The 22,905-nt window shown below is 40.7% G+C and overlaps 1 non-coding gene across 1 annotated transcript; it reads right to left on the bottom strand.

Moving 5' to 3' along the window:
• Nucleotides 1–6,036: 6,036 nt before the first annotated feature.
• LOC145096478 (small nucleolar RNA R71) lies at nt 6,037–6,143 on the bottom strand. Its single transcript, XR_013703884.1, has one exon. It is a non-coding gene; the product is annotated as a small nucleolar RNA R71 (small nucleolar RNA).
• Nucleotides 6,144–22,905: the final 16,762 nt, after the last annotated feature.

Below are 22,905 nucleotides of genomic sequence, written 5' to 3'. Positions count from 1 at the left end.
CAAGATGGTTGGGTTAGTGCTTGTCCGATGGAAACACACGAATGGGCCGAATCTCACCTGGGAGACGGAGAGTGACATGATGGGTCGCTATCCGCATTTGTTTGTTGATGTGTGATTCCGGGGACGGAATCATTCTAAGGTGGAGAGAATTGTAACGCCTGTGTTTCCGGGCTTGCCGTTTTTAGCAATATAATAGTCTAGGTTAACCTTTGTAACCCGTTTTGAAATAATAAGATTGTATTATTTGAGTATTATGTGTTTTGTGCTTAATTGCTTAATTATGTGGTTTGATTAATTAAGAATAAAAATAAGCGTCAAGATTTAAGTGTAAAATAAACTTAATATCTTTGATCTATGTTGTAGTAGTTGAAACGAGGTTTCCGAATATATATAGAACGCCCAAATCTGACTTCGTATGAGGAAGTTATGATTTATCGAAGTTCCGGCTTAGCGGTATACAGCCTGAAATACTCGAATTGAGATCGAGCGGTTGTTAGCCGAAGCAATCTAAATGAGAATCAAAGATCTCATTGTTGGTATCAAAGCGATAAAAAGTTAGGCGAGAACGGACGTCAAACGAAGAAGTTATGAATTTATAACGAAAGTTTCTGTCGCGGCCTATTAAAAATAATTAATAAAAAATAAAGTCAAAATTAGCCGACGGAGTCTAAACGAAAGTCGTAGAGCATGGTCTCACCTTTCCGTGGATATAAAGAACGTCGAAAACGGAGTTCGTATGAAGAAGTTATGAATTTCCGAAGTTTATTAATCATTTTGTATTTAAATTTAAATCAAAATTCGGAAGCATTATCCGAAGGAGTCACCGATCTGATCCGAGGTACGCCCTGCGTACTCGAGTACGCCCCGCGTACTCCGAGGGATGTCGACACTCGCACTCGAGCACTTCGGATACGTAAGCAATGACGTTTTGGGCAGTACGCCCCGCGTAACGCAGTACGCCCCGCGTACTCCGAGGCTCCAGCCTCCTATAAATAGGATGCGAGGGTTCCGGGTATTTTTGCCAATTCCCTCTCATTTTCGTGTCGAAGCTCTGCATTTTACCCCCGAAGCTACCCCGAAGCCCCGGTATCATACTCTAGCCCTGAGGCAAGTCCCGAGATCCCGAAGATCCCGAGAAGCGCGGTTCCCGAGTCGAAGCTCTGCCCGCGAGAAGTTCGATTTTCGAGGAGATCTTCCAGATCTGCTGTGGATTACTACTTCTATAAGCCGTAGTGCTGTCGGATCGTCTTCTGATCAAGTGAGTGTGTAGTTATTTCTTCTAATACAATAATACGAAGTATTTTATATAAAAATACGTGCTATGTGTATATATTTGGTTGTGTTATGTGTGAATGAGTATTCACTCTCTTCTATCTTATAGATCTGCTTATTTCTTTATGAGATATGTGTTATGTGTGTGTGCCTCATCTGTTATGTGACATATGTGTTGATTAAAGCATGCTATACAGGTTTTCTTTAAACTACGTATGAAAATATATATTTTTATCTACTAATATGTTGGGTAGAACATGGGTAGATAGTTGGTGTGTAATAAACAGATGAGAGGCCTCGATGTTGTTGTTGTTGTTGATCTAGTTATTCAGCGGAGTATGGATAACGACCACGGACTCTTTCTAGACAGTCCAGTGGAACACTAGCAGGTTCATAACCTGTAGGTGTTGTGAACGATGTGTTCACCGGTGTACTCTATCCCCCTCATGGTTGCCTTTAGGATATCTATTGTTGAGGAAACCCCTTCGCAGTGATGTCCGTCCCGATGAAAATCCTAGATTAGGTCCCTTGAGATAGTTGTTTTAGGGACGTAAAGTGAGGATAACGGGAATGGGTAATCGGGATAGTGATTGGTTGGTGAAATTAAATATAACTTATTTATTGTGGGTTGAAAACCCTATATGCTCACCAGGCTCCCAAGCCTGACCCACTCAGTTTTATTTGTATTACAGGAAGTGGCACAAGGGCGTAAGATGGATGGATCATCTTGTTGTTTTGTTTACAAGTCTGTATATGTATATATTTGTTGAATGACTTGTAATGTTTATCGTTTATGCTTTATGGCCTGTATCGGAACATGACATCCCGAGTTTTGATTATATAATGAAATGCATCTCTTGATGAAATGCTTTGATAAATATTGTTTTATCATGTTTTGTTTTGGGAACAAATTCCGCAACTCTTTCAAATCAAAAGGATTTACTCTGAAAATATTTAAAAGCATAAATGAAAATCGGTCTTTTCTGGCCGAGATTTTGGGGATGTCACATTTTAAGCTAAGTATTTTAAGAATTAAACGATTATTTTTAAATGAAAAATTGTTTTGAAATTTTCGGTGTTACAAGTTGGTATCAGAGCCTTGGTTTGAGGGATTCGGATGCGCCTTCGGGTAAAGCTGGACTCAAACTGAGGAAGTAAGAAAAGTTTTCAAAGAAATAATTTTCTAAAGCGAATAAGAGTTCAAAGAGAAAGCGAGAAAGAGCAGTGTGTACAATCAGCCAGAGCCCGAACGATGATTTCCCAAAATACCCTTACTTTTGTGTCATGAGGTATTTATGATGCACTTTATGATATATTATTGCATGCTAGAGACAGGCTAGGTATTTCATATCTTAGGACTAGAGTGGCCTGATTTGTGATACCTTAGCCTAGGGATTGCTGTTATATGCGATGTGCTTTTGAGTATGTGATGAGTGAGAATATTTAGTTGGAATCCTTTAGGGGATTTGAGTAGAGGAGTAATCTAGGGGAGATACCTAGATAAGTACCGTGGTACTTCGAAAAAGAATAGTTAGAACCCGCGAGGGGAAGAGTTGCAGAGTTCGGTGGTACTTTCGAGGATGAGCAGAGCAAGTGGAGTTATCACCTAGAGTGAGTTATATATATTCTTCGATGCTCGAATGCTGCTTGCTTCGTGCTTTGTGGAACTCTCGATGATGGGAGTCAGCTACCAAGCGAATATGACGATATTCAGGAGGTAGATGGCTGGCATCATTAGGAGCTCTTCAGCAGCTGATGGCAGATAAGTGTGGGAATCTAGGAAGAGCCTAGGGAGTAACCTTAGCCAGATGAGTGCGTTGGCTGAGTAGAGAATTTCGCTGGGGAGTGAGCGCGCGACGGAATTGGTGAACGAGAAGGTCAAGCAGCTACTTAGGAGCTCCGGGATAGTCCGTGTGGAAAGTATGGGTAGATGTGGCATGTAGTATGGGCCCGCACTACTAAAAGTAGAGGACCCATACTTGATACAGGGAGTATTCCGAAGGTTCTAAGGAGTGGATTGAGGAGTGATGTTATGGTTCGAGTACCATACATCGGAGCAGATTGAGAAGTGATCTTATGGTTCGAGTACCAAACATCGGAGCAGATTGAGGAGTGATGTTATGGTTCGAGTACCATACATCGGAGTAGATTGAGAAGTGATGTTATGGTTCGAGTACCATACATCGGAGCAGATTGAGGAGTGATGTTATGGTTCGAGTACCATACATCGGAGCGGATTGAGGAGTGATGTTATGGTTCGAGTACCATACATCGGAGCGGATTGAGAAGTGATGTTATGGTTCGAGTACCATACATCGGAGCAGATTGAGGAGTGATGTTATGTTTCGAGTACCATACATCGGAGCGGATTGAGGAGTGATGTTATGGTTCGAGTACCATTGATATGTGCATATTTAGTGTGTATTTAGTATAGTTTTTTATTCATATATTGGCTAAATTATCGCATATTATGGATAAAAGGTACTTAAAAGTGTTAAATTATGTTTTTCAGTCCAAAGATGAAGCTCGGAAGTAAAAGGAAGCAAGAGAAGCGGTTAGAAGATTGAGAGTGGAATGAAGAAGGAAAACACTGAAAAAGAAGCTTCTACTCGTCGAGTCATATATCTACTCGACGAGTCCGGTCGAGGAATCAGAAGGATAATGACTCGGGATCCCAGATAGTTATCGCAATACGTAGAATGTGAGAGGGACTCGACGAGTCACCACTTGACTCGACGAGTCGGACCGCTTATTTAAAGATAATTCCACAGATCGAAAGCCAGAAGTTCTGGAACGATTCAGAAGTGCTTAGCTGCGAATAAGAAGCCAGAAGAACCCTAGAAGTCGACCAAGGAAGCTAGAATCCAATTCCGGAAGTAATTAAGGCATAATTCCACCATTCTACTTATTTCTTTTGTTTTGTCAACATGATTAAGCAACTTGAACTTATTTGTTTGCTGTTATTTACCTTAGTTATGAACTAAATTCTTTAAAATTCTATTTGGGGATACGAAATTGGTAATATGGTTTGATTCTTGGTAGGATTAATTCTATGTTGGTTAATTTAGTTATTTTAGCTTGCTAAAGAACCTTGTGTATGAATGATAATTGATTTTCTGTTAATAGGGAGATAATTAATTAGCATGAACATCTATTAGTTATCAATCTCATATGCTTAGTGAACACTTTTTGTCATATGTCTAGTGTAATGAACATGAAACTAGGATTAATAAGAAAATCAAGTAAATTTATGTGCAAGCTTGTGAGATGACCATTAAACAAGAAGTTAATTAAAAGATAAATTAATTAGCTATTGCAAGTCTAACTTAACCCGAATATTATATCTAGTAAATTTAATTGAAATAGACAACTGGCCATTGTTTAAATTGATTTATTTGCTAAGGATTAATGAAGTGAATACGGAACTAATCAATTGAATCGGTAACTAGCAAAAGAATTAATCCATTGCACTTTTACCTTGAAATCAACCATAGGATCAATTAAGTTGAACTAAATAGAAGTACTTTTCCGTTATTGAATCTAGTCAAAGTCTTCGTTTTATAGTTTAACAAGTAATCATTAGTAAGTTTCTAGTCTTGTAAAACTAGAGAAAACCCCTACTTATTAGTTAAATTAGATAAATTAGTTTTTACTGTTTAATTTGCCGTTCCCTGTGTTCGATACCCTACTTGCTTGAACTATACCACAATTGATAGGTTCACTGCCTTTTGTGTGTTATTTGATAATTAAAAGTAGGTTTAAAACTAGTGGGTTTTACACACATCAAGTTTTTGGCGCCGTTGCCGGGGAACGGTTCTAAAAATAATAGTAAAATATAGTTTAATCGATCCTTTGTGTGGGATTTATCTTACACAAAGTTATTTATGAAGCAAATCAGTAAGTAGATTTAGTTTTAATAAAATTTCGTTTTTAGAATAACTAGAAATTTTTATTTTCTGTTTTTGCCTTGAACTCGCCGAGTGCATTCGAGCAGACTCGGCGAGTCCATCGCTGTTTCAGTCTTTATTTTTTATTTCGTTTTTATTCCTTTTACGCGTTTTGTTTCTTTTGTTTCGTTTTTTTAGCTGTTTCATGACCCGAGGATCAGACACACCTCTGGTACCACCTTTGGAAGACCCAGAATCCGCACTAAAGAGAAGCAAGGGAAAAGCCGTAGGAGAAACCGCAACTTCAAAGAACTCACCACTCAAGAACTTGAAATCCGTTTTCAGCAAGAAGAAAGGCAGAAAATCAGGAGTATCCAGTGCCTCATTAACAATCGAAGAACCAATTCACGAAGGTAGCGAGTACGAGACCGAGGAGGAAAAAGAGCATATTTCCGAGCACGAAACCGATTCCGGAGAAGAGTTAGCTATCACTATGGCTAACATCGATGAAGTCCCCATGGGGGAGTGGAAGAAAAGGATGCGTGATGACACCGGGCCGGGACTTGTGCAACCCGCAATTCCCGCAACCGCTACGTTTGAGCTAAAGGGCCATATCCTCGCTCAACTCAAGGAGATCCCTTTTTACGGAAGAGATCATGAAGACGCTTACAAGCATTTGGACGAAGTAAATGATGTGGCCGACTACTTCAACGTGCCTAATGTTCCACGCGAGACCCAGCTTCTTCGAATGCTCCCGGTCACGTTTAAAGGTGCTGCGAAAGATTGGTTAAAATCACTTCCTCCTGGATCGGTTACCACATGGGCCAAGATGAAAGAAGAGTTCATTGACCATTTCTGCCCACCTTCCAAGATAGCCAAGCTAAAGAAAGCCATTGCCAACTTCGAGCAACAACCTGGAGAATCTCTTTATGAAGCTTGGGAAAGGTACAAGAGCCTACTTAGAAATTGCCCACACCATGATCTTAATAGCCAACAGGAGGTCTCCATCTTTTATGATGGAGTTAATGTCACCACAAGGCAACTACTCGATTCACAAGGCCCGCTCACCCGAAAGCCACCTCCGGAAATAAAGGAATTAATTGAAGAGTTCTCTAAGCATTCTAGAGAATACCACAATCCGAGGAATGAAGTGAGTCGTGGAGCAGTAAACTCGGTGAACGATGGCATGGCGGCGGTAATAGCTAAACTCGATAGCCTAGACCGAAGAATGACGAAAATGGATCAAACGATCCATGCTATTAGGGTAGGATGCGAAAATTGTGGCGGCCCCCATCTTACCAAGGAATGTGATCGAGACGAGAATGGAAATAAAAAGGCTCAAGTATTTTATTCCAGTGGCGATAGATACGATGAAGACTGGAGGAAACCAAAGAAGGAATGGCTCCCATACGAAGAGTATAAAAAGGCTAAAGAGGAGAAATACAAACAGAGGGAGAGGGGATTCTATCAAAAGGAAGAACCGGTGGCGGAAAAGAAAGCAAATTTAGAAGATATACTCACAAGGTTCATAACCGCATCCGAGAAAAGACATAATGACCACGATGTAGCAATGCAAGAAACCAGGAACATGTTGAGGAATCAGCAAGCGTCCATTCTCAACATTGAGAAACAGCTGGGACAGCTTGCACATCAAGTGAATGAAAGAAGACCGGGTCAACTTCCGAGCAACACCGAGCCCAATCCAAGAAAGGAGAACGTGAGTGTAATAACCTCCAGCAGTGAAGAAGAACTTACAGAAACACTAAGAGTCTCCAAGAAGAAGGTAGGGAAGGAAGAAAAACCAGAACCAGAAAAACCCGACCAGACTCGACGAGTCACTCTCATGGACTCGACGAGTCCAGTCGGGAATGAAGATACTGCCAGTCTCCTAAAGCTATACAACCCTCCTTTGCCATACCCAACCAGAGCCATGCCTGCAGAAAAAATTCAAGCCTATAGAACCTTCATGGAGCATGTTAAAGCTTTACAAGTCAATATGCCATTTGTGGAAACAATGCTCCAAACTCCTAAATACTTTAACTTGCTTAAAGGCCTTTTTGCTGCTAGGAAGGATTTGGCTGAAGTCGCAGAGATATTGATGAGTGAGCTACCTGAGAAGAAGGGTGATCCGGGTAACATAGTAATTCCATGCCAATTTGGTAATGAAGTTTCTACACGAGCATTGGCTGATTCAGGTGCAAGCATTAATTTGATGCCCTACTCATTCTTTAAGAAGCTAAATTTACCAACACCAAGGCCGGTAAATATGAGAATCCATTTGGCAAACAAAACGATAATTAATCCACAAGGAATTTGTGAAAACCTCCTTATCAAAGTGGACAAGTTTATTTTTCTAGTAGACTTCGTGGTTGTGGAAATGGAAGAAGACCCCGAAATACCAATTATTTTGGGAAGGTCATTTTTAAACACCGCATGTGCCCTAATTGACATATGTGAGTCTACATTGACATTAAGAGTGGGGGATGAGTCGGTGATGTTTAAAGCTATTCCAGAAGTCAAGCAAGAAGAAGAAAAGAGAGAAGAAATCTCATTTATCCAATTGGATGATGAGGTATTACAAAAAGAGCTTGAAATTTTACTAAAAGAAGACCCAAGTAAGTTCACACTACACTCTGAAGGAGTTGAAGATGCTAACAAAGACTTGGAGGATCTAGAAAAGATACTGGAAGGAGCCAACTCAGAAAACACTCCAGGATTGATCGAACCCGATCTGACTCGCCGAGTCGTCATAATGGACTCGACGAGTCCAGTCGATTTGGATAAAAACTTGACCAAAGCTGATCTGTTTATTGATAGTTCTTCACATACCGTGGGTTCAGTTACGGTTTTGGATTCTTTGGAAGAACAATTGGCAGAAGAAGTAAAGGGAATGGAGGTCCAACACGCCGATGTGGCATGCCTTGATACGATGCCATTTGGAGAAGGGATAAGCACGAGAAAGGATGCAGGAATAAAGGAAAGGAAGGAAGAAGCTGGTCACCAATTCACCACTAAACCTAGAGCACGGACCATCATGAAATATGAAGTCATTAAATTTAAAGAGAAGGATGTTCAAGAATTGGTGAAAAAGAAAAGGGTAAAGCAGAAAAAGAGAAAAAGGAAAGACCAAGCAGCTGAAGATGAGGCAATGAAAAGGAGAAGAGACGAATTGAAGAGGGCTTACAAGAAAAAGATTCACGCCTACAAGACCAAGTATAAACCACAAAAAATGAGGCGTACATTCCCGATGCTTGAAGATGACAAAACGTAAATGGGAAGGAGTCTAGCTCATGACTCCTCAAAAAGAAGCGCTTGGCGGGAGGCAACCCGTCGTTCGAGTTTGCTTTCTTTTACTCTTTAGTTTTTTTGTTTTGTTTTGTTTCTTTTCACAATTTTAATCTTCCAAATCATCGGACATGTCTGCTTGAGAGTGTGCCTAGCCTAAGTGTGGGGTGAAATGATTAATAATAAACAGAAAAATTTTGAAAAATATGCAAATTTGTTAAATGACTCGCCGAGTCTGACACTGACTCGACGAGTATATATTGATTACTGAAAATCTTTAACTGCGCGACTAGACTCGCCGAGTCTGACCTTGACTCGACGAGTCGGTTTTATTTACAGAAAAAAAAATAATTTCGAAATTACTTTTACATCTGGTAAATAGGGTTTTAACCCTAAAAATTCAGTTTCCACACCATACTCGTCGGGTATCCCTTTCGCAAACACTTTCAAGCATTTAAAGAAATCATCAAATCTTCTTCCAATTTCTCAAGGTTTAAACTCAAAAGGTAACAACTTTATTCTTGATTTCTAGAAAGAATGAGATTATAAGGCCATCTATACCTGCAATTGCATGAAAAAACCCGTTTTTGAAAAGTAATGAAATTCTAGGGTTTCGATTTTTTCATGAATATTGTTGTTTTGAACGTTTATTTTGGCCTTATTACTTAGTAGGAAGTCCTTGAACAAAAACCCTTGACAGAAATTACAAGTTTTATGGTCCAATTTTATGCAACCCGTCGACTGACTCGTGCAGGTTGCGTGACTCGTCGAGTCGGGCATGGACTCGACGAGTCCAGTCGATTTACAGATACATTTCAGTTTTTAATTATATTATGTGTTTCTGGGTTTTGTGTGTCTATTTTGCAAAAATCATGTTCAGAAGAGGACAATCTTCAACTGATAGCCAAGGGGAGTTTCCATGGTTAAACTTCCCGCAAATTGAATCCGCTTCAACAATAAGGAAGTGGAAGAAGAAGCTCTCCGACATTAAGAAGAAGGAGGTGTATGTACCGAACAAAATTGATTGGGAATGGCTGCAAGGTGTTAGATATGAAGAAGAACTAGCTCCTTACCTTTTGAAGGAGTTCCAATATGAAGGGGAAACTATGGTGTGTGACGGGTGGAGCCGGGTCTTCCGCATACAAGAGCCGGTGTATTTAGAGCTTTGCTTGGAGTTTTTCTCCACGGTGTCTTTCACCGGGGGAGTGGATGTGTATCACCCGACGAGCTTTACTTTTTGTCTTGGGGGCGAGTATCGTCAATGCTCGGTGGTGGACCTTGCCTGCCGACTAGGTATCTATGATCAACCCTTGGTGACAACAAACATCTTTCGGGCTTTCTTGGCAAACACTCATATGGCATTCCTCGATGGAGTCACAAGCACGGGTTGGTGGAATACCATAGGAAACAAAGTTTACATCCCAAAGTCTGCACAAGAAGGGAGCATCCGATCCCCGACTCACCGCCTCATTCACCGCCTTATTTCCTCTACCATCAACCAAAGGAAAGACGATGACAAGGTCTCCAACCTTGACGTTTTCTACTTATGGAGCATAATAACACCCGGCGTATTTTGCAACATCCCATGGTGTATTGCTTCATACCTTTCAGAGGGTGCGGTCAAAGATCGCAAAACCTCCCGTATCAATGGAGGAATGTTTGTCACTCGATTGGCTAATTCATTCGGGTTGATGAACCGCGGAGCCTGGAACTTCATGACAATGATCCCGACGCCCCCGTTTAATCCCATTCTTTTCCGACGAGCACGGATAATAGAAGACTATGGTGGTGGCCATTATGCCATTCCAAATGATGACCCCGTTGTTGGTCCCGATGCACCGGGAAGGAGGGTGAGATCGAGAAGAGAACGGGATGTGGAGGACGAGCCGCCAGTGATTCCGGTCGAAAATGAAGATGTACCAATGGATTGGTACAATGTAGAGATGAGGCGGATGCAGGATCAATTGGCGAGGGGGCTGAACTTTAGTAACCAATCCCACATTCGACTTTTTGACCACTTCAATATCCCACATATTGATGGTGGGAATTACCCATTCATTCCATCTTGGGATGAGAGGATTGCTGCGAGACGAAGCGGAGCCGGGGGAAGTGGAGCCGCTAATGATGATGAGGAAGATGAAGATTGATGTTTTTGTGTTTTTAATCAAGCAATTTTAATTTTTTGTTTTATTATTTGGTGTGTATGCTTTGAGATTTTGTTATGTTTAATGGTTGTTTGCTTTAGTTATTTTCAGGATTGAATTATGATTGCTTGCTTAGGATGGTTTAGAGATGTAAAGCATGGATGTTTTCTAGAGTAAGAGCGAGTCAAGGAAGCGAGTTTTTAACGTCAAAGTGTCGAGTCCGGTCCTAGGGGGTATGAGCAATTGAGTCCAAATGTGAGGAAGGGTTAAAGAAGTTTTTAGAAGCTAAAACAGTTGCAAAATACCAAGTTTTTTTCGTTCAGTGGCCTACTCGACGAGTGCACTAAGCAGACTCGCCGAGTCGCCTTGTATTTCTACATATTCTGAGAAGGCGCGCTGGTACTCGACGAGTCCATCATTAGACTCGACGAGTCGATCATTTTTTATACCGACGGACTGCTGATTTGATGCTGCTACTGGTCCCACTTGCTCACTTATTCTTCCATTTCCATTCTTGAAGATCTTACACTGATTTCCGCGTATTTGGAGCGACCCACACGAGTTTTGACACCCAAGGCATGGATGAGATGTTACCATGTCTAAAGTTGATTCAAGTTGGAGCTTAACATGGAAGTGATCAGCCTATCGACTGCTATCCCAGGGAAGTTTGTTCCAATTCCCTCTTTAGTTTCTTTTTTATGCATCATATGCAATGAGGGCATTGCATCACATAAGTGTGGGGTAGGGGGTTGATTACATAATAGTCAATTTTCAAAAATTTTGCATACCAAAAATATTATTTAGGATTTAATTAGAAAATTTTGGTAAAAATTAGGATTCCATGTTAGAATTGTGTTAATAATTGCATGAGAACCCAAATGTTTAGTTGAGCCTATATACATTCTAGTGCATTTGTGGCTTCCTTATTCCAGTGAAATCATGGGACAAAAACACGACCCTGCTCAGCCTGAGGGATGCAATATGTTTAGCAGCCTAAACCTGAAATGTATCCAGGAAAGTTTTTATCATTAGCCAATAAAGGTTGAGATTGAGCGCCCCTGCTTAAGCATGTAGGGATTTGAGTGAAAAAAAAAGTGAGTTACATTTTAAAAAAAAAAAAAGAAAAGAGAATTACAAGAAAAGTTATAAGAGTTTTGGAGCAATTAAGTATGAAGTTCAAAGATCAAAATTCCAAAAATCCAAAAAAAAAAAAGTTGAAGATACCAAAAGCTAATACAAGTTGGTGAATTCAAAGATATCAAAGATGAAATGTCAAAGAAGTGAAGAATTCAAAGAATTCCATAGTGGTATCGAAAAGTTGTAATTTTCTAGAATATGTATGCTTGGGTTGCTCGATTAAAAACACCTTGAGGGTAAAGAGGTTTTCTGCGGATGGATTCGGAGGGTTGCATAAAATGAGCATAGTTCGGGGTGAGTGGGTGAGTGTTTATGAGGATTGTGAGTATTTGGAGTATGGGGGGGTTATTAGGAAAATTTTAGACACAAATGCATGCGTTGCGGTCTTGGCATAATGGCTGGGTTAGATTGGAATTGTTATACATAATTCTAATGTGATTAAAATTCAGTTTTGCTTGAGGGCATGCAAAAGACAAGTGTGGGGTATTTTGATATGTGCATATTTAGTGTGTATTTAGTATAGTTTTTTATTCATATATTGGCTAAATTATCGCATATTATGGATAAAAGGTACTTAAAAGTGTTAAATTATGTTTTTCAGTCCAAAGATGAAGCTCGGAAGTAAAAGGAAGCAAGAGAAGCGGTTAGAAGATTGAGAGTGGAATGAAGAAGGAAAACACTGAAAAAGAAGCTTCTACTCGTCGAGTCATATATCTACTCGACGAGTCCGGTCGAGGAATCAGAAGGATAATGACTCGGGATCCCAGATAGTTATCGCAATACGTAGAATGTGAGAGGGACTCGAGGAGTCACCACTTGACTCGACGAGTCGGACCGCTTATTTAAAGATAATTCCACAGATCGAAAGCCAGAAGTTCTGGGACGATTCAGAAGTGCTTAGCTGCGAATAAGAAGCCAGAAGAACCCTAGAAGTCGACCAAGGAAGCTAGAATCCAATTCCGGAAGTAATTAAGGCATAATTCCACCATTCTACTTATTTCTTTTGTTTTGTCAACATGATTAAGCAACTTGAACTTATTTGTTTGCTGTTATTTACCTTAGTTATGAACTAAATTCTTTAAAATTCTATTTGGGGATACGAAATTGGTAATATGGTTTGATTCTTGGTAGGATTAATTCTATGTTGGTTAATTTAGTTATTTTAGCTTGCTAAAGAACCTTGTGTATGAATGATAATTGATTTTCTGTTAATAGGGAGATAATTAATTAGCATGAACATCTATTAGTTATCAATCTCATATGCTTAGTGAACACTTTTTGTCATATGTCTAGTGTAATGAACATGAAACTAGGATTAATAAGAAAATCAAGTAAATTTATGTGCAAGCTTGTGAGATGACCATTAAACAAGAAGTTAATTAAAAGATAAATTAATTAGCTATTGCAAGTCTAACTTAACCCGAATATTATATCTAGTAAATTTAATTGAAATAGACAACTGGCCATTGTTTAAATTGATTTATTTGCTAAGGATTAATGAAGTGAATACGGAACTAATCAATTGAATCGGTAACTAGCAAAAGAATTAATCCATTGCACTTTTACCTTGAAATCAACCATAGGATCAATTAAGTTGAACTAAATAGAAGTACTTTTCCGTTATTGAATCTAGTCAAAGTCTTCGTTTTCTAGTTTAACAAGTAATCATTAGTAAGTTTCTAGTCTTGTAAAACTAGAGAAAACCCCTACTTATTAGTTAAATTAGATAAATTAGTTTTTACTGTTTAATTTGCCATTCCCTGTGTTCGATACCCTACTTGCTTGAACTATACCACAATTGATAGGTTCACTGCCTTTTGTGTGTTATTTGATAATTAAAAGTAGGTTTAAAACTAGTGGGTTTTACACACATCAACCATACATCGGAGCAAATTGAGGAGTGATGTTATGGTTCGAGTACCATACATCGGAGCGGATTGAGGAGTGATGTTATGGTTCGAGTACCATACATCGGAGCGGATTGAGAAGTGATGTTATGGTTCGAGTACCATACATCGGAGCTGATCGAGGAGTGAAGTTATGGTTCGAGTACCATAAATCGGAGCGGATGAAGGAATGATGTTATGGTTCGAGTACCATACATCGGAGCAGATGGAGGAGTGATGCTATGGTTCGGGTACCATACACCAGAGCATATTGAGAAGAGATGTCATGGGATGAGTACCATGGTTCATAGTGAATGATGCTTGTGGTTCTCCGGTTATCTGCTCACGATTGATGAGGTAGAGATTGGACGCTATGGGTTTTAGGCCTGTGGGCCATGATTGAGTTCGAAGAGGTATCCCTTGAGAGGGAGGTCGAGAGCATATCAGAGTATTTTGGTAAGGAGTTAGAGGGAGGGGAGAATTTCGGTCTGAGTTGAGCAATCAGTCGATAGAGGAGATGTCACCTTCTATGACCCGAGTGGTGCTATTTATGTTCGTGTGCGGAACATGAGAGGCCTGATGTTTATGTTTTGGGTTTGGGGGTAAAACCCTGCAGGTTGTCATTGATGATGATTTTCCATCAGGGTATCCGGTAGCATATGTGCTGCGAGACAGTGATTTACCATGAGCAGATAGTCAGTTGGGACTGAGATAGTCGAGGACCACGTTACACCTATTTGAGTATAGTAGGGCGTATTGTAGAGGTATCAGTGGAGAGTCTAGTCGAGTTAATCAGTGCAGTGGTTTTTCTATTTATGTTGGGTATTGAATATGGGAGTGGGTCCCTGTTCTTGGGATGATCCATGTGTTGGAACGTCGGTTGATGAGTCGAGGTGGGGGAATATGATGATTTCGTGGTCCAGTCTATGAGTCAGTGATGTTATTGGACAGTTGAGTTGTTTGGTATTGGATTGGTACAAGACTTGGAACGACTAGAGGCAGTTGTGACAAGAAGTTCTTGAGGATTTCATCTGAGGTTCAGAGTTATGAGATCGATTGATTTCCTTAAAGGGGATTATCGGGCGTTGCGTAGCACTTTCCAGGGGCAGGTGCATGATTGCTGGTGAAAATAGTTCGTGAGGTTGTTGATGTATCAGATAGTGATGGTTCGAACCCTAAGTGGGGGAGAACCGGGTGATTTATTGAGAGAACCAGAGATTTGTGCAAGAGCGGTTAGGGGTTGGATGCAGAAACCTGCGGCTTGAATTCATGAGATCAGGGTCATTGGTGATCAAGGAAAGGTGCAGGGCGAGATAATGCATGTGGTATATGTCTGAGAGAAGGATGGGTGTCTCCACGACGGGTGGTCAATGGTCAGGAATCTGGTGGTGGTCAGAGTCGTTTCAAGTGGAAGACTCGTAATGATGGTATGGGCAGTTGAGAACTTCTGGGTAGAAACATGGGTAGAAGATTGTCAAGTAGCCAACTCCCGGGCTGGGATGTGTATTCTTGCTTAGATTTTGAGCAGTATTGGAAAGGGTTTCGGAGGATCATCAGTGTGTTCTGAAGGGTTAGCACCTTCCTTGTATTCCAATTGAGTGTTTGGCTGCACTGAAGTTGCGCATTGAGTGAAATAGGAAATTATTATGGGATTCAGAGGAAATGTATTGTTGTATGTGTATGGTGCTGGGAGTAAGGGAATCAGTGGTAGAGGCAGGACATTGTGATGCTCTGTTAGGGTGTTCCGTGGTTTCCGCGCATAGCGTCCCGATTTTAGAGATATTTAGAGTCTTGGGTTTAAGATGACTAGTGATGTATCATGTATCCACAGTTCCAGTGGGAGCCCTTCGTGTATTGTCATCAAGAGGGATTATTTAAGGGAGTGGATCTCCGCAGAGGTAGGTTCTGTGTTATGGCGGTTGCCGCCAGAGTCTGTAATGCATATCGGGGCAAGTGTGTGTGTAACTATCTATGATAGACTTCGGTGCATGAGTTAGTGAACATAGTGTGGCGTTGTAATGAGAATGAGAGTATAGGGTGATGCTACAGGGAGCCGTAGTACTCACAAGTCAAAGAGAGAGAGAGTCGTGATGCTACGGGGAGCCGTAGTATTCGCCAGTCAGAGGGTGTTGTGATGCTACAGGGAGCCATAGTACTCACAAGTCAGAGAGAGAGAGAGAGTCGTGATGCTACGAGGAGCCGTAGTATTTACCAGTCAGAGGGTGTTGTGATGCTACGGGGAGCCGTAGTACTCACAAGTCAGAGGGAGGGAGTCGTGGTACTACGGAGAGCCGTAGTACTCACTAGTTAGTTGGCGTTGTGATACTACGGGGAGCCGTAGTACTCACTAGTCAAAGGCTGTCGTAATGTTGGGGAAGCCATAGTACCCACTAGATGGCAAGAGAGTGTGATGATGGAGTGTTCTCCGATAAGTGCATGATGTAGAAGAGCTTTAGGCTTGAGTAGCCCTAGTGTTGAGTTTTTGGAATCCTAGTGGTTAAACCGGGGCGAGACTAGGGTCTCCGTCTCTTTCGGGAGGGTCAGCGAGGCGCGCGGGAGAATATGCGCAGCAGACACCAGAGGTTAGAGCTGAGTCGATCTTCGATTGGATTGTATTTTTTTATGAGGAAAAGGGAATTTTGTGACTTGCGTGTCACTGGGCTGTGATAGTGGTCACGAGGAGGAAGTTAGTGAAATGTTTTGGATCATGTTATGTGTGACCTTTAGGGGTTCAACTGTGGGGCCAAAAGTTGACCTGGTGCTCGGTATCGAAGATGAATATGAGAAATGAGCTAGAGTTTACCATGGTGATGTTTGTGGACACTTCAGAGAGAGCGAGCGACTCAGACGCTCGAGGATATGTTTCGGGCATGGGTATTAGATTTCGGGGGGAAATTGTGGCCCGTATTTGCCCTTGGCAGAGTTTTCCTACAACAACAGCCATCATTAGTGCATCAGTATGCCGCCCTTTGAGTTGTTGTAGGGAAGGGGGTATTGGACCCCACTTGCTGGGGAGAGGTAGAGCAACGTGTGATGGGAAGTACAGAGATTGTGCTTCAGACATCAGAGCAGATACAGCAGGTCAGCCAGAGGTTGTTGACTGCTCAGAGTCGCCAGAAGAGTTATGCGGACAAGCGCCGGTCTGAGCTCGAATTTTTGGTCGGTGACCTTGTACTCCTGAAGGTCTCTCCTTGGAAAGGAGTGATTCGATTCAGGAAGAGGGGCAAGTTGGGGCCCCGATATATTAGTCCATTCCGAGTGATCGCGAGGGTAGGCCGGGTAGCCTATCGTTTGGATTTGCCAGCAACTGAGGAAATGTATAGCCGATGAGTCGGAAGTGGTTCCATTAGAGGATATTCAGGTGGACGCGAGTCTGAATTATGCTGAGAGACCAGTGGCATTCAGAGATCGGAAAATCAAGGTTCTGAGGAAAAAGGAGATACCCTTGGTTTTGGTTTAGTGGTGGCATCGTAAGGGGTCTGAGATGACTTGGGAGCCGGAGCTTGAGATGCGTGAGCAGCATCCGGAGTTATTTGCAGAGTGAGACTTCGAGGGCGAAGTCTAGTTCTAGTGGGGGAGAATTGTAACAGCCCTGATTCCCAGGTATTATTTATTCTTCTTAATTTTGGAGACTCGGCGAGTTGGAGCTCAAACTCGCCGAGTATGATCGCGGTTTAGGAAAGGGTTCACGTCCAGACTCGGCGAGTCTAAAAGGTGGACTCGGCGAATCTACGCTGTTTAATGAAACCCTAAATTTCAGGGTATGAGACCTATTTAAAGGGGCTTATGGCCGTCATTTGCGGCCACCAACCCCAAAGAGAACCCTAAAAGAGTCCTTGAGCGTTTTGTGAAAGAAAAGAGGAAGATCCTTGATTACTTCTGGGTGATTTTGCATATAGAAGAGGATCAAGGCAAGAGGAGACCAAAGGAGGTGTTAATCCAGTGATTCCTGAGTCCAGAGACTTCATTTGAGGTAACCATTCGTTCCTTTCTCAGCCCTTGGTGTAAATCTTAGAGTTAGGGCTTCTTTGTGGAATGATTCATGGAGTAATTGGCCTCTTTTTGTGTTGATGCTTTAGATCTGGACCCAAAGAGGTCCAGAGACTCTTTTCCCTCAAGCTTTATGAGTGTTAATGGAGGCCATGAGCTTAGAATAGCATTCTAGAGACCATATAATCAAATAAGGCCTTTGGACCTTTGCATGAGCACCAAGATTGTAACTTTACGTGATAAATGTGCTTGGAAGGACTGGATCTATGAGCTACTAGAACGGATCTGACCTCAGGAGTGAGTTTGAGTTCATGCATGGCTTAGACTCGCCGAGTCCGAAGAACAGACTCGGCGAGTAGCATGAAGATTGTCCATAACCACTCAGTGAGTGGTCTTACCGAGTTAAGGGTTGACTCAGTGATTCAGGGAGAGTCAGAGAGGGTTGATAGGTGGACTGAGTCAAGCTGGAACTCGCCGAGTTGTTCTTGAGACTCGGCGAGTTGAGTCGTGGTGGTCCCGCGATTCATGCCAGGTGGAACTCGTCGAGTCAGGGAAGTACTCGATGTGTCAAGAGAGGATCCTAGTGAGTCAGTGAACACGTATAGACTCGCCGAGTTGGTCTAGTGCACTCGCCGAGTCCGGTCAAAGTTGACCGTTGACCAGAGTTGACCAGTGTTGACTTGATAGGGGTAGTCAACCTTAGTTGTGAAAGTTGTAATTAGAGATATATTGTGTTATAGGAGGGTTATAGCTCGGAGGATCGAGCGCGAGTGATTTCTGGGATTTGCGAGTTATCGAGATACGCAAGGTGAGTCTTCTCACTATACTTTACCTTGAGTAGGTAACCAGAGTTATGTGACAGAGTATTTGTATGCTATGTGTTGTACTGCATTATTTCTATGTTATTTATGCTGTGCATGTTTACAGAGTTAGAACCAGAAGGTTCACAGAGTTAGAACCAGAGGGTTCATAGAGTAGGGTCCACGGACCCACAGAGTTATAGCCTCGAGTGGCTAATATGTGTATGTGTGGTATTTTGGGGAACTCACTAAGCTTTGTGCTTACAGTGTTTTGTGTTATGTGTTTCAGGTTTCTCTCAGGATCACGGGACGACACCGGCTCGATTGTACACACCAGAGAAAGAGTCATGTTTTGAGGATCCTGGTTTATTATGCAAGTGAAAATGGAGTTATGTTTTGTAATTCGATTATGAATGATATTTTAAGCAAAGTATTTTAAGAATTAAACGATTATTTTTAAATGAAAAATTGTTTTGAAATTTTCAACGTTACATTTGTCTTCTTATGGACATGCCTTTTTCGAAAATGGGAGGAGACAAGGCATGCATGCCTTGTGTATTCTTTTGCCATGCATGAAACACAGTTGGCTCTTCTTTTACTTTATGGTCTCCTTTCACTTTTTTTCCATTATATAAGAGAGAGCATGGAAGGGTTTTGGATACACTTCTTGCAAGTCTTCTTCTTCCTCTTCTTAGAGGCAAATCCAAGAGCTCCATGCTCTCTAGAGGATTGCCAATTTCGGAGTTTGAAGGCTCTTCTTCTTCTTCATTCTCTTTCATTTTTATGCTAGGCAAAGCCCCTTTGTTACTTCACCTTTGAACATATATTTGGTATATATTTCAAAGGCTTATGAACAACAAATAACAAGTGAATACTAGCATGTTTTGATGGTTCTACTCTTGCTTGGTGGATACTTATAGAGAACTCTTGCTTTAGAGTTTCATGCCACACTTCATCAACTTCCAACCTCCCATGAGGATCAAAGTCTTAAAACGTTGTTACGTTTCCCTTGTATGGTTGTTTTAATCTTTCCAACTCTTGCAAAATGATCCTTGGTGGGTAAAATAGTTTTAGTTTTATTCAACATTTTGTTAAAGCTTCCGTTGTCAATTTTATCGGTTGTGAAACCAGATTTTTGAATAAAAACCCAACAGTTGTCTCTGTGATACTTGCGTGGAAGACCTTTGGGGGTGCCTGAGGCAGTTGGATATCAGAACATGGGGGGGGGGGGGGGGGGGACGTGGCATTCCAGGCAAAGACATGGGGGGAGCCCATGACATTTCGGACAAAGACCATGCAGGGGAGCCCATGACAATTACATGTATGTTGCACGATATTATGTGATTGTATGTTATTTGGTATCTTGATGTTTTTGCTAACTCTTGGATTACCTTGATTTCATGAGAAAGAAATGTATTAACGATTTATTAATCAAAAAGAAAAAAAAATTATGTCATGATTTTTGAGGCATTACAGCTGAAAATGTTGTGAATATGATGCGCCTTCTTCCACAATTGTCTGACCCCTACAGTGAGCTCCTTCTGCTTCAGTCTTGTATGGGTATTTCTAAACTCTTCTTTGGTATAAACATGGGTCAACCCGTGTACATTGAGGAGGCGGAGTTGTTCTTTGACAATGGGTTGCACCGGTAAATTGAGGACATTGTGGTTTGTGGTGGCCCTTTCTTTGGTGACATACAGTGGCGAATTGCTTCCCTACCTATTAGGTTTGGTTGTTTGGGTTTATACTCAGTGATAGAGGCTAACTCATATGTTTTTGTTGCCTCAAGAGCCCAATCTTGGGTATTTCAAGACTGCATCTTACATGATAGTGACATATATGGTATGGATTTTGATTATGCTTGTGCCTTGGTTTCTCTTCATAACAAGCTTCCGGACATTGAACTTAGCAGTTTTACTATTAAGGACACCGCCCCACCTAAATCCTAAAATACACTAGCGAGTGATCTTTTTAGTAAAATTGTCAAGGATATGGAAGTGCATCTCGACATGACGGCTCATCAGAAAGTAGTTTCCTATGTTTACGTGCACCACATGCTCAATATTTTCTTTTAGTTATCCTTGTAGATAGGCTTGGCCAACATATGTCACATGTGGAGTATCGTACTATCCTCAAATATCAACTTATGATCCCAATATTCCCAACTGATGAGATATGTCTAGTGTGGCACAAGACATGTTTGAACTCTTTTGGAGAGCATGCAGTTCATTGTAAAGAGCTCTCGGGGTTTAAATACAGGAACAATATGGTTAAGGATGTTTTATCTGACATATTTAAGTGTGCCAGGGTTTCTGCCAAGAAAAAGGCTCCTGTGAGCTTCTTAACTGACCTAACAGAAGGAAGGTCAACCCTTAGATCGGCCAATGTTTTTACTTTTGGATGGGTTGGAGGGAAAGACGCATGTATGGACCTTACGGGGGTATCCCCTCACGTGGGCTTGAGGGATGGGGTTTTCATAGCATGACAGACTGCTTTAAAAGCTGTTACGGGCAAGGGCATCAAACATGAGAAATTGTGCATGGAAAATCAACATGTGTTCATAAAATTTGCATTTGATACATTTGGTTTCGTCGCGTCGGATGCGGCGAAGCTTCTTCTAAGAGTACAACGGATCATGCATATATAGCAATGTTATATTCCCTAGATCTATAGATGTAGTCTTCAAAAGAATTGGTTTTACCAATCAAAAAACATAGCGGTGCAGTTTGTTGTTCATTTTTCATCTCACTCGTTATACGATAATAACTAAGTTTTATTGTAAACAAATGAATTCTAAAAAAATATATATAAGGATGGTATTTCTTGACTATCTTTTTTTTTTTATATTATTAGATTAGTATTCCTTGAAGGGTTTTGATATTAACGTGCCCTTAGAATAAAGTTTAAATGCTTCCATTTCCTAGTATTTATTCTATTTTTATAATTTGTAAAACCTATCAATTATGAGCTACAAAATATTTATATCGCCGGAGAAAATATAAAAAGTTGGTATTATCAGTAAAAAAAAGTTTAAAATTGTAACACCAACGAAATTAGGGTCAAAATTTTCGCTTTTATAAAACAATAATTGGGATATACCAATTGATATATATCATAACGAGGTTTCCAAAAATATAAATAACACTAAAATCCGAGTTATAATGAAGAAGTTACCAGGTTAGCAACTGCTTTTGAAGACTTATGCTCAGGCGTCAGTTTAATATTTTGGATCACCATATTGTATTTGATTTCTTTTTCAAACATGTAAAACATACAATCATGTAAACTTTTCAAATATATTTATATATTTGGTGGTGTGTACTTTCCTTACTATGCAATTGTTATGATACTGAATATATGACGTCCTCCGCCCCCGAACGTTTTCGCCGTTCAGGTTTGGGGGTGTGACAGATTGGTATCGGAGCTTTGTTTATAGTGAATTAAGTATATCAAAACCATTTTTGGTATACAACTATAAACACAACTGGGCAAAAACACTCTGAGTAAGAGTCATACTTTTAAAATAAAATTTATTTAATTTTGTTGTAAAGTAGGCATGTGTTCATTTCATATTAATAACAGGGTCAGTATCATAATTAAAACAATATAGAAGTATTATAGATGATTTGTACAATACAGGTATGCCTTGAGATATGTAATCAGGACTGGGATGAATATAGCCTGATCAACTATATTTGTCCGAGAGCCGACCAGCATATGCCAGGGGATAGCTACAATGGACAACAAATCTAAAACTTACCAAACTTATCAACCTTAGAATCAAAAATAACATTTAGAATACTATAGGAGTATTTTATGCATACAATAAGTTTAACTTTGATGTTCAACCTTATGTGCCTTAGTTCTAGACAATTCTTCTATCCTTATTCTTGTACAGACGCAATGGGCGTATTCCATCTACCAGGGGATCCCTACTACCCGAACCAAGATAGTGGGGGTTGGGTAGAGAATGATATCTACTCAAACAAACACCCCAATCATTAAGTAAAACCCTCATAGTAGTAATAACAAAGATAGACTAAAAGCACTAAAACACATATGTAGAATGCACTATCCCACTAACGAACACTTGTATTGATTGACTTCTCAATTATTACGATAAGAAGTTCCCAAATAGTTACTAGAAATGGATTGGCTTGGCTCTGACCATACCAGTTCCATGTGTTATAAAAGACCCCTTCGCTTTAACCATCCACTAATGAAACTCTATCGATTTATAACGACAAACCTGACACAAACCCTAATTGGTTTCTAGTTTCAAAAACCCATAGCACTCATGTGAGGAGTACTATATCCTTCGCGACCTTCCCGAAGTATTACCGACAGACTATTTAGGAATAGCACACGTACGATGAGTCAAGTTCAAACACGGAGGCTAGGAACGATTACGGTTAACCTATCACTACAAAGTGTGTATGCGAATGGTATACACAAAGCGATGATAAATGGACCAGGTATAAATTCAACTATGAAATTCAAGACA

The sequence above is a fragment of the Lactuca serriola genome, chromosome 3, assembly GCF_051521515.1.
Source record: "Lactuca serriola cultivar US96UC23 chromosome 3, Lser_US96UC23_V15, whole genome shotgun sequence".
Taxonomy (NCBI): Eukaryota; Viridiplantae; Streptophyta; class Magnoliopsida; order Asterales; family Asteraceae; genus Lactuca; species Lactuca serriola.
Note: the sequence above shows the minus strand (reverse complement) of the source record. Positions and strands in the feature narration are given on the sequence as shown.